Consider the following 10,382-nt stretch of genomic DNA (forward strand, 5'->3'; position numbering starts at 1 on the left):
TCCAAAGAATCTTATGTCTTATTTGAAGAAGAGACAAACGTAGTCTGACTGCTGATTGTTTGTGCTGCAGCATTTGGAGTTGGGTCTGTCAGCCTTGTGATGAACTCCTCACACACACACACACACACACACACACACACATCCACAATGACAGTTAAGGGTGAGTACTGTTGGATTTCCCATTGCCTAGTCCATCTGTGGTTGTCATGGGCAACGTGATTTAAAGGGGTGCTTGGTAATGTTTCTTTTGCTTAAAATTTGGGTTTCTGTTCGTACAATTGGGGAGGAAAGAAGGTTTCCAGGTATTTTTCCACTTTCATAGAGTTTTTTTTGAGTGTGGAAAGTGTCTAGTTAATAGGCTATGAAAAAATAAAAAAAACAACAAAAACTTGTAAGTCTTCAGTAGGTGATAACTTTTTTAATGGCTAACTCATAATGATTACAGAATATATGAGTTAGCCATTAAAAAAGGTATCCCCTACTGAAGACTTGCAAGTTTTTTGTTGTTTTTTTATATTTCATACCCACCGGTACAAAAGCAAACATTTTCCTTATATAGTTGATAGGCTGTGATAGTGGGGTAAAACTGTGACTTGGGCTTGTTAGATGCCCCCAGACATGCTTCCCCTGCTGTCCCAGTTCCATTCCAGAGGTGTTGTCATCATTTGCTGAGGTGTCATAGTGGACTTGGTGACCCTCCTTAGGTGAATAGTGGTTTCCCCTGAAACGAACATTTTTTCCTCATAGACTATAATGGGATTCAATACTCGCTCGAATAGTCAAATATTGAGGGGCTATTCGAATCAAATATCATTTCTAATAGTAATGCATCTGGATTATTTGGGATTCTACACAATTACACTTATTCTGAAATACCAGCAGAGACTCTGGTGGACTATGAGCATCACTGCCAACCCAGACATAAAGTCACATCCTCTGCCCCATCAACAGATAATAAAAGAACCAGCCATGAAGTTCTCCATTCCTCTGGACACTGGACTATCAGTCATGATGCCCACATCCTATATGGCAGAGCTGGTACATGTAGTACTGGCAGGCAGGTGGCATCATGTGACCTGCACACGACTAACTGACATTTAGTCTCAACTGTCGACGGCGGCGATAGAACCTGACTACAGGATTACCTGCGAATCTACAGAAAATGGCGTCCACTGGACATGGAGGAGAAAGGAAGAGAGAAGAAGGGAAGAGAGAGGAGAAGAGGAAGAGAGGAGATGAGAAGAGAGAAGAATGGGAGAGACAGGAAAAGAGGAAGAGAGGAGAGGAGAAGAGAGAAGAAGGGAAGAGAGAGGAAAAGAGGAAGAGAGAAGATGAGGACAACAATGGATCAAGAGAGCTAAAGAAGAGGAGAGAAGAAGAGGCCAGAATATTGGAGGATGATGGGCCAAGACCGGGCAGCAGCCAGGACCCTACAACATCCAGCCCCTACCCAGACTTTTACATCGGTCGTCTCACCATCCATCAGGTGTTGGGTAGGGGCGGCTTTGGCAAAGTAAGTTTTATAATTTATTATTTTTTGATAAAGGGAAAGAAATAATTTTGTATTTCTTTTGTTGTTTATCTGTATGCAAGCTATTGTTTCATGTTATCAGCCAATGAATGCATATCAGTCTAACTGTAGTTTCTACTAATTGCACAAATGTTATGATGTCCAGAAATGTCCTGTTCACCCCTTCATATCTCATATCTCCAGTAACTTTATATCCATATATGTGACTGTATCAGCAGCCCTGTCTGTATATACCAATGCACTGTAATAAGCCTCTGTATTAGGTGTCGTCTGCTAGAAAGGGCTATTCAGTGTGATGGAAAGCTGCTCTCAGGGAATCAAGGGCCTGTTGTATATTTGCCAATATTTGGTCATTCCCATAAAGTCCCCAAGAGCAGACACCACATTATATTTGCTCACTTCTGCTGTAGGGTCTGGATGCCCCCTTACTGACCAACCATTCAGTCCATCCCTCTGTCACAGGCAGCAGAATAGCCAGAAACCCCAGCAGATAATCCTCAATGCAATAAATGTTATAGAATTTCCCTTGTAACCAGTTATAATGAATGTTTTATCTTTTTCTTCAGGTGTTCCTGGCATCATTACCCGGCCGAAACACCTTCATGGCCGTCAAGGTTGTCACCAAGACAGGACGCAATGCAGCAGTTCTAAAGAGAGAGCGGCAGATACTCCTGAAGACCCAAGACTGCCCATTTATATGTCATCTTAATGCCGCACACCAGTCTCGGAATGCAGTTTATTTCATCACGGAGTATCTGTCCGGCGGCAGCCTGGAGGAATTAATAAAAATGTGCGGCAGACTGAACATCGACAGCGTAAGGCGAGTAAATGACGTATCAGGAGACGAGGGAAAAAGACTGAAAGTGGACTGAAGGGAGGAAAGTATAGGGTGACATGACAGATCAGGTATAGAAGAATGCAGAGACTGGAGGGAATACAAGTGGCCGTATGCAGCGCCTCCTGTGTCCTGCTGGTGACTGACAGTTTAATGTGATTGTGATATTAAAGACGTACTAGAGAAGATTTCATGTCACTGACTCTATACTCTGTCCTCAGATTCTACACAGCAGAAATAGTATGTGGACTCCAGTTCCTCCATGGACACAACATCGTCCACAGGTAAGCAGAAACTTCCATTGTAACTGTGGAAATGATGTACTTAGCTTTCCCAGAGTCCTGATTGATACCTGGTTTTGCTATAGTACATGCCATGTCTCCCATGTCACCATCTGCCTGGATAGATTTGCCATTCATTTTTTTAATGTTTTATCTGTCTTCTTTCATTGCAGAGACATCAAGCCAGCAAACATAATGTTGGATGGAGATGGACACATCCGCCTTATCGACCTGGGGATTGCCCGCAATGGTGTCACCTCTTCCAGTAAAATCCGTGGAAAGGCGGGCACACCAGGTTATAAGGCCCCAGAGGTGCTTCTCCGGCAGGAATTTAATACAGCAGTTGACTGGTGGAGCCTGGGGATCATTGTATCCAGAATGTCAACAGGATTCTCCCCATTTTACTATGACGATGACATCACCAGAGACAAGCCAAAACTTCCATCGTGGCTGGATGCCAACCTGAAAGATCTCATCCTAAACCTGCTGGAGATAAACCCTGAGGATCGGCTGGATGTGACTAGCAACATCAGAGACCATCCATTTTTCAATACCATCTGCTGGGAGGATCTGGAGAGAAGGAGAGCACAGCCGCCTTTTATTCCATTCAAGGCCGTTCTGGAGAACGAAGACCTGCCGTGGCCGGAGAACGAAACCCTTCACCCTGAGGATGAGTTCAACTATATGTCACCAAGTTGGACCCGGTAAGATCCTCCTCTAGTGATGATATCCATTAGAGCTTACATGTAGTGATGATCATTTCTGTTCCTTGGTCTTCTCCCTCCTGTACATTGTTCTCATTGCTCCTGCCAGTTACTATGTCTCTTCTTCTTCTTAGTATGATAGAAAGATCTCGACTGTGAAGGAGTCCACGACCATCTGGTGAGTATCCACTATGTACACCTATACATACATATCTATACACCTATATAAACAGGAAATGTTCTTTATTATAAATGTTCCTAATTATGTAAAATTCATTTACAACATATGGATAAATACATTATACAATCATTTTATATAATTGGGAAAGTTCATAATAAAGAACATTTCTTAAAAATAACAAAAGACTTTTCCACTTCTTAGTTATATTTGCTATTGTTAAATCTGACAACCAGTAAAATACAGCCAACATTTTAGATCCCAGACTTTCCAATCTTGCAATATACAGTAGATCCATTTTATTTTATATATACAGTTTCCCACTTGTCTATATTCTGAATATATAAATCTAACATTGCCATCTTGTTCCTTGCAGGATCAGCCCGTGCCAATGCCCAGAACTCTGTGCCTCCTGACCCATGCCACTGCTGCTGTGAGACCTCGGCTGCCTACAACATCATCTCTATATACCATCTTCCTGCTGCAAATGTTCCACCAAGTCGTTACCTGGACCTTGACAATACATCCCTCAATATCTGGCCGGCATCAAACATCACCCTCTCCTGAAGATTGGCCTGTGCGACTCCAAGCACAGGCCAGGTAAGTTATATACCTCACCTATATATTCACACTACATACACATAGTATAGACACATACACGTAGATAGATATAAGTATAGAGATATGGATAGAAATATAGACACATAAATATATACATGTATAGACACGATCACATAGATAGGACAGATAGATGTAGATGTCGGCTTTGATCCTGGGACTTGTTCTGATCGCCATATTTGGGGTCAGGAAGGAATTTTTCCCCTTGAGGACAATTGGCTCATTCCTCAAGGAGGTTTTTGCCTTCCTCTGGATCAACTTAGCCTTAAATAGGTTTAGTGTGATAAATCTTTAAAATTGCTAAGTAATTACTCACATAAAATAAATATAGAAAAAAATAGGTGTAGTTTTGTAATATGTAGATGAGAAAAATATAAAAAAATAAAAATAAATCTATATTAAATATATCGTAGGTAGTGTAGGTTTAGTGTGATAGGTCTTTAAAATTGATAAGCAATTATTCACATAAAATAGATATAGAAAAAAATAGGTGTAGCTTCATATTTATACAATTTAGATGAGGAAAAATATACAAAAAAAAAATTCTATATTAGCTATATCACAAATAGTATAGGTTAGGTACTGGCCTTTGATCCTGGGACTTGTTCTGATCGCCATATTTGGGGTCAGGAAGGAATTTTTCCCCTTGAGGACAATTGGCTCATTCCTCAAGGAGGTTTTTGCCTTCCTCTGGATCAACTTAGCCTTAAATAGGTTTAGTGTGATAAATCTTTAAAATTGCTAAGTAATTATTCATATAAAACAAATATAGAAAAATAGGTGCAGATTTGTAATATGTAGATGAGCAAAATATACAAAAAAATTAAATAAAAATTCCGTACTAGTTACAGTGTAGGTTAGGTACTGGCATATAAATAAGTATAATATAGCAAATAAATCTGATAGGTTAGGAATCGGCTTTTGATCCTGGGACTTGCTCTGACCGCCATATTTGGGGTCAGGAAGGAATTTTCCCCCCTTACATGAGGACAATTGGCTTTTTCCTCAAGGGGGTTTTCGCCTTCCTCTGGATCAACTCAGCCTCATATAGATTTAATTCTTAGATTTGTAAAGTGTTTTGACTGTAGTTTTATTTCTTATCTAAGTATTTACATAAATAACACAGTATAATTAACATATATAGTACTAGAAAAAAAGAAAAAAAATAAGTTTTATTTGTATTTTATCTTATATATTATCTAAATAGCAGTATCAATTACACATTATGAATATATGGTATATAAGAAACAAATAGGTTTAGCTTAAAAAAATGTAACATTTCTTAAAATACTTCATTATTAAAAAAAAAATATAAAAAAAAATAATAAACTTCTTTATCTGTTTTTTATGTTTTCTTAGGTTTAGTTTCTTAAAGTATTAGATAATATCAGTAAAAATAAATATAAAATAATATAAAACACTATTTTCATTACTATAGGTTAAGTACTGGCTTCAACTCAGCCTTAACCCCCCCCCCCCCCACACTAACTAGAAATATAATATTATTTTTACCCCTTACATCTTTGTGTCTGCGTCTTTATTTCTATTAGATGTCCATATATTTTTCTGATAAATGATTACCGTATTTTTCGGACTATAAGACGCACTTTTTTTTCCCAAAATTTCGGAGGAAAATGAGGGTGCGTCTTATAGTCTGAATGTGGGTTTGCAGCATGGCCGCGCTACTGCCACCGCTGGTTTTCTTCAGCGGCAGTAGCGCGGCAATCCGCAGGCCCCGGCAGCTAAGACAGTCCCCGGCATCTGCTGTAATAGACCGGCGGATGCCGGGGAGTGTCTTAGCTGCCGGGGCCTGCAGATTGCCGCGCTACTGCCACCGCTGGTTTTCTTCAGCGGCAGAAGTGTGACAATCTGCAGGCCCCGGCAGCTAAGACACTCCCCGGCATCCGCCGGTCTATTACAGCAGATGCCGGGGACTGTCTTAGCAGGTCCCGACAGTCAGTTAGCCCCCCCCCCCCCCCCCGGCCTCATACCTTTAGTGATGCAGGCCGGCTCCTGCACGGCGAGGCCGCAGGAGCCGACCTGTTCCGATGACAGCTGGGAGCCTAATGAAGGCTCCCAGGCCTGTCATAGCTATATATTACTATCGCGGCTGGTCTATGACCCTCCGCGATAGTAATGTATAGAATCTCCCATAGACGGCAATACACTTGTATTGCCGTCTATGGGACTTGCAATCAAATGATTGCAGGTTCAAGCCCCCTAGGCGGGGGATATTAAAATAGTAAAAAAAAAAAAAAAAAAACACTTAAAAAAATATAATAAAAAATAAAATAAATAAAAGTTCACCTCCTTTCCCTAGAATACATATAAAAGTATAACATTACTGTGAAACATATACATTAGGTATCCCTGTGTCTGAAAATGCCCTGTCTACACCTGGCCCCACAAAAAAAACGCCCTATACATCCCTGTACAGCTGCAGGGTCACCTGTCAATGTGGCCTTGCAGCTGTTCCAAAACTACAACTCCCATATATTAAATATTTTACCATTTTTTGCCTGAAAATTTTTTTTCCCTATTTTTCTCCTCCTGGACTTATAGTCCAGTGCGTCTTATAGTCCGAAAAATACGGTAATCGTCCCTAATGTCGTCTTCTCCAAAAATCAAGATGTGCACGTCCTCTACATCTAGGAGAGATTCTTCACCTATGTGTTAGGTTATATCTCACCTGTCCACCAGTCACTGCATGATAGGAAATGTTCTGCATATCTGGTTGGCGGCCTTTATAGGTATCCAGCACATGTGCACGATACTATAAAAGATGGAGGCTGAAGAACATATTATAGGGTTTTGGGTCATTTGGCTGTATAAGGCCCAGGGATTTCTTATGGTGGCCCTTGGCACAGTCATCTCCTTATATTATGATAAGAGGATTACTCACCATTTCTTTCCAAAGTAGTTGTGGGATCATAAAGGATGTGAACTGGGAACTTAGTAAGGACAGATGGTAATCTCCTGGTTATCTTCAATATATAGAAGGTTTTGTCTACTGCATCAATAAACTTGAGCGAGTGTCTGTACCCATATTCATGTTGTGTGTTTATAGTGTAAGCACATTTATTTTTCAAGGCTCTTTTCATATTATATAAATATGCTACATGTGAATTTACACTTAAAAGACAAGACTTTATCCTGCCAGTAAAAACGTGTTTCTAAAAGAAATATTTAGACAATGACATTAAAGAAGGAGTCATACTTACATTACGAATGAACCTTGGGGGTAATTTAGCATCCTTCATATATCAGAATGGAAGAAAAAGTTTTGAACTATTGCTGTAAACCTGTTTTTGCACAAACATTTGCACCATTTTGCCAGGTTCTACTGTTCACAGCACTATTTTAAAAAAGTGAGCGCAAAAAATTTTGACTCCTGTAGTCCAACAAATTTTGGATAATTTATGTCAAAAACTGGTGGATACGGGGCACTGCAGCCTTGCAGCACTGGAGTCCTGGTGTTCAAATCCCGCCAAGGGCATTAAACCATCTGCAAGGAGTTTGTATGTTCTCCCCGTGTTTGCATGGATTTTCATCCCATATTCCAAAGACATACTGATAGGGAAAAATGTACATTGTGAGCTCTATGTGGGGCTCACAATCTACATTAAAAGAAAAAAAAAAAAGGTGGATATGATAGATGAAATGTAGTCCAACACATAGCTGCTATACTTGGACTAAATACTGTTATGTCATCCACTGAATGCTATACCAGGACTAAATACAGTCACGTCACCTGCTGGCCACTATAACAAGACTAAATACTGTCACGTTACCCGCTGACCACTATACCAGGACTAAATACAGTCACATCACCTGCTGGCCACTATACCAGGACTAAATAGTGTCACGTCATCCACTGACCTCTATACCAGGACTAAATACTGTTATGTCATCCACTGACTGCTATACCAGGACTAAATACTGTCACGTCAGACACTGACTGCTATACCAGGACTAAATACTGTCACGTCACCCGCTGACCGCTATACCAGTAGTAAATACTGTCACGTCACCTGCTGGCCACTATACCAGGACTAAATAGTGTCACGTCAGACACTGACTGCTATACCAGGACTAAATACTGTCACGTCAGACACTGACTGCTATACCAGGACTAAATACTGTCACGTCAGACACTGACTGCTATACCAGGACTAAATACTGTCACGTCAGACACTGACTGCTATACCAGGACTAAATACTGTCACGTCAGACACTGACTGCTATACCAGGACTAAATACTGTCACGTCAGACACTGACTGCTATACCAGGACTACATACTGTCACGTCACCCGCTGACCGCTATACCAGTAGTAAATACTGTCACGTCACCTGCTGGCCACTATACCAGGACTAAATACTGTCACGTCATCCACTGACTGCTATACCAGGACTAAATACTGTCACGTCAGCCACTGACTGCTATACCAGGACTAAATACTGTCACGTCAGACACTGACTGCTATACCAGGACTAAATACTGTCACGTCAGACACTGACTGCTATACCAGGACTAAATACTGTCACGTCAGACACTGACTGCTATACCAGGACTACATACTGTCACGTCACCCGCTGACCGCTATACCAGTAGTAAATACTGTCACGTCACCTGCTGGCCACTATACCAGGACTAAATACTGTCACGTCATCCACTGACTGCTATACCAGGACTAAATACTGTCACGTCAGCCACTGACTGCTATACCAGGACTAAATACTGTCACGTCAGACACTGACTGCTATACCAGGACTAAATACTGTCACGTCAGACACTGACTGCTATACCAGGACTACATACTGTCACGTCACCCGCTGACCGCTATACCAGTAGTAAATACTGTCACGTCACCTGCTGGCCACTATACCAGGACTAAATACTGTCACGTCATCCACTGACCTCTATACCAGGACTAAATACTGTCACGTCAGCCACTGACTGTTATACCAGGACTAAATACTGTCACGTCAGCCACTAACTGCTATACCAGGATTGCACACATACAAAACATGATACATACTTTATAAAACACAGTGTTTTATAAGTATATATCATGTTTTGTATGTGTTCAATATCTGAATGGAGTGTTATTATGTTGTTGTGTTTTAGTTAATTGGATCTGAGGTAGGGGTACGCCTTGCACGGTGTATAATTGCCCCGAAATGTGTTATCCACAACAATAAATTTCACGTTTTATTTAAACACCACAAGCCCATTGCATGTTGTGATTTCAAGTGGAAGCGTGTATCCTGGCGTTTTGGGGAAGCATTTTCCGTTTATAGACTCTTAGGCCTAGTTCACACTGGGTTGGAATAGTGTATTTTGGTCCTGATTTTGATGCGGGAAGCCGTGTCAAAATCGGGACCAAAATACGCTTCCCGCTCCAGAGTAGGCCCAAAATGAATGGGCTTAGTCAGGAGGGTGCTGCAGCGAGGCGAACCCGCGGCTCAATGAGCCGCAGAATCTGCCTGAAGAAAAGGCAGCTCGCTTCTTTTTACATGTTGCCGCTCACAGAAAAAAGATTGCTAGCCGTCTCCATAGACCACCATTGTGAGGGGGCGGATTATGATGGATTCCGCGCCATAATCCGCCCCCTCTGTGCCCGTATGAATGAGCCCTTAATATATATGTGTTTCATTGTAGTTTTTTACTTTTATATGTATTCTAGGGAAAGGAAGGTGATTTGAACTTTTTTTGTTTTTTTAATTGTTTTTACAATTTTATTATTGCCCCCTAGTAGTCTTGAACCTGCAATCATTTGATTGCAAGTCACATAGTCTGCAATACAACTGTGCTGCAGTCTATGGGAGATTTGCAACATTTAGATTGAGGCTGATCGTTGAGGTATCCACAGTGAAATGTGCACAGAGGTCCGTACTAGATAGAGAGCACTGTCGTGCCACATTATATCTCGCCCTTATGTCTGGGGATTGCATACAGATTAGTTCACACAGAGTTTTTTGGTCAGGAATTTGGTCAGGAAACTGACTCCAATTCCTTCTCCAAAAAATGCCTCACCATACAGTACTATGGTGAGGAAAAAGTTTAAAATCTCAGATTTTTATGTCAGCCTTATAAGTTTCTGAAAAAGAGGCTTGACAAGGATGTTTCCGAGCACCCCGCCATATTTATCATCATTTACACCAGTCTATTAGGTGATGTTACAGTGCTGAGGTGATTACTATACCAGAGAAAACTTGGAGACAGCAACTGAA

General features: G+C 41.0%; 1 long non-coding RNA gene across 1 annotated transcript; it reads left to right on the forward strand.

Annotated features, from left to right (window-relative positions):
- The first annotated feature begins 3,163 nt into the window (after window positions 1-3,163).
- Window positions 3,164-4,022, forward strand: LOC142195571 (uncharacterized). The gene is made up of 3 exons (XR_012715096.1): window positions 3,164-3,351; window positions 3,486-3,529; window positions 3,906-4,022. It is a non-coding gene; the product is annotated as an uncharacterized LOC142195571 (long non-coding RNA).
- The last annotated feature ends 6,360 nt before the right edge of the window (window positions 4,023-10,382 follow it).

The sequence above is a fragment of the Leptodactylus fuscus genome, chromosome 1, assembly GCF_031893055.1.
Source record: "Leptodactylus fuscus isolate aLepFus1 chromosome 1, aLepFus1.hap2, whole genome shotgun sequence".
NCBI classification, from domain to species: domain Eukaryota; kingdom Metazoa; phylum Chordata; class Amphibia; order Anura; family Leptodactylidae; genus Leptodactylus; species Leptodactylus fuscus.